The sequence below is a fragment of the Cupressus sempervirens genome, chromosome 5 (genome assembly GCF_028749045.1).
Source record: "Cupressus sempervirens isolate cs-2001-9-10 chromosome 5, ASM2874904v1, whole genome shotgun sequence".
NCBI lineage: Eukaryota > Viridiplantae > Streptophyta > Pinopsida > Cupressales > Cupressaceae > Cupressus > Cupressus sempervirens.
The window spans coordinates 592,428,760-592,431,822 of record NC_143122.1 but is presented as its reverse complement, the minus strand read 5'-3'; positions in this window follow the sequence as shown (position 1 = coordinate 592,431,822).

Here is a 3,063-nt window from a genome sequence, read left to right as displayed (position 1 = left end):
ACTATGATCATTTTCCACAAGTGTTGCAGGAACTTTCACAGTAACTATGTTGCAGGACCAAATACAGTAAATCTATCTTAAAACTGGAGATTGCAAGAAATGAATCTACTCTACCTAAATCTATTCCATCTCCCAAGTGGGCACCCTTGGATGGCTTCAACTGACTAAGAACACAACAGATATTCCAAAATTGCTCTCTCATTAGAATTATTCTTTGATTACATGATTGAATAATTCATGTAGAATAGAAAAGAGCAACTTTTGAATCTTAAACTAGTATTGTTTCATTAAGTTTTCATCTCTCCCTAAGACGATCCCTTCTTTAATATATATAGGATTTGATACTTATTACAAACATAACATAAAAGTTATGAACAAACATCGCTAGAAAAGAAGGCAGAATTGTCAACCGTGACATAAAACATTGATTAAGCAATAGAATAGCAACTCGTGAGAAATATAGCAAGTTGGGTCTTCCTAGTTTTTCTAGAACAATTACTCTCCTTGTAGATGCAACTTATCATTTGAAATTGATCTGCGCTTCTTTTGCCATGAACGATCTTCATTACTTCCTCCTTTAATATGATAATCACCACTCTTTGTGCCACTTCTGCATTTCCTGAAAATTAGAAATATTTGGAACACATATTCACAATAACATTGCTACTCTTATTATAATATTAGAACATAGCTTAAAATATTTTTACGAAATACTACACGTAATGTAAAATATTGAGCAATGTATATCATATCCACTATCCGTAAGTTTAATAGGTTCCAACCATACTCGCCATAAGTTCACAAGATATTTAAAACAAATCTGTTGGAAATATTTTTCACAAGGCTCAAAGAGTAAGTTCAAATTATATAAAAACTATATCAAATTCGAGACATTAATATGCCTCATCATCTACCCCCCATTATGCAAATGCTTGTCCTCAAGCATTGTACTTCTTTGTGATGGCACAAAAATCTCCCATATTCATCTCATTGTCTCCCTCTTTAATGCATGCAATGGAATTAGTGACTTGTTAATCAAGCCCACAGTTTTGTGGTTTCTAACTAGCACACTAATCTAAAAATAAAGGACTCACAAAGGTTCCTAGTTTGACACCATCCCTGACAATGATGCCAAAAATGCATAGTTCCATAATAGATCAAGATAATCACACCATTATTCCTCTCTCAAGGGTAATATGTTCATTTTTGAGAACTATCTATTCAATCATGAAAAATACACTTGAATTGTCAACCTAGGGACACATGACTTGAAATGGGTTAGCACGATATGTGCACTAAGTTCCTTAAATAGTCTCGACACCTATGCTGTAGGAAAGTAAAATGCATGAAAGGGATCTATACTATTGATACAGAACAATAAACACACTTAGATTAACAATAGATAACTATAAAAACTTTGGAAAAGGAATTCTAAACTAGTTAACAATTTAAACATCCACTATGATCGTTTTCCACAAGTGGTGCAGGAACTTTCACAGTAACTATGTTGCATGACCAAATATAGTAAATCTATCTTAAAATAGGAGATTGCAAGAAATGAATCTACTTTACCTAAATCTATTTCACCTCCCAAGTGGGCCCCCTTGGTTGGCTTCAACTAACTAAAAACACAGTAGGTATTCCAAAATCACTCTCTCAATAGAATTCTTCTTTGATTACATGACTGAATAATTCATGAAAAATAGAAAAGAGCAACTTCTGAATCTTAAACTAGTATTGTTTCTTAAATTTTCATCTCTCCCTAAGACAATCCCCTCTTCAATATATATATATAGAGGATTTGATACTTATTACAAACATAACATAAAATCTGTGAACAAACATCACCAGAAAAGAAGGCGGAATGTCAACCGTGACATAAAACATTGATTAAGCAATACAATAGTAGCTCACAGGAAATATAGCAAGTCGAGTCTTCCTAGTTTTTCTAGAACAATTACTCTCCTTGCAGATGCGGCTTATCACTTGGAACTAATCTGCACCTCTTTTTCCATGAACGGTCTTCATTACTTCCTCCTTTAATACGGTAATCACCACTCTTTATGCCACTTCTCCATTTCTTAAAAATTTGAAACATTTAGAACACATATGCACAACAACATTTCTACTTTTATTCAAATATTAGAACATAGCTTAAAATATTTGTATGAAATACTGCATGTTATGTATAATATTAAACAAGGTATATCATATCGACTATCCATAAGTTTGATAGGTTCTAGTTGTACATAGCATAAGTTCACAAGATATTTAAAACAAATATGTTGGGAATGTTTTTCACAAGGCTCAAAGAGTAAGTTCAAACTATATCAAATCTGAGACATTAATATGCTTCATCACTTCGATTTTGCAATTTTGGTAAATAAGACATTTTTGGTGAGCAATTTTGTGATTTCGAGGCTATTGGATCTTTAACAATCCATAATTTTGAAAATCATAAAGAGGCATCAATTTCATTAATTAATCAATAGAATATGTTATGTCAAGAATTTTTCTATTTGTCTGATTTTCTTCCAATGTGGCATTAATCAAGGATAGCTCGTGCTAAGGATTTGAAGGAAATATAGTCATTCAATGCATCATTCCTTGTTCGTAGATATAAGGAAATATGATAGGTTTCTTTTTTCATAGAAAAACATTCTTGTGCAATTTTTTATGTTTGTTTTGTAGGGCAAGAGATATGGGTTTGCCAGTGCCATCATGCGATGAAAATGAAGTGCCACTTCCAGTCATGCAACCGAGATTGACACCAACCCAAGAGAACCAATTCAATATCATCAATAGTATGTATACAATTGTATGGGATCTATAGAGAATATATGTCCAGTACCAGAGTGATTGCCATGAAATTTTGATGGAAGAAGAGACTAGAGAGGTCTTGAACATGCTAATGAGAGTGTTGGATTAAAGAATTGTGATTTTCTTATACTTTATCTTATTTGTATTTGATCTATAACAAGTTGCAGTTAGTTTTAGGTAGTTAGGATGAAAAGAACTGAAGCTTTTTGCACCCTTTCATGTTCTATAGGAAATGGTACCAAG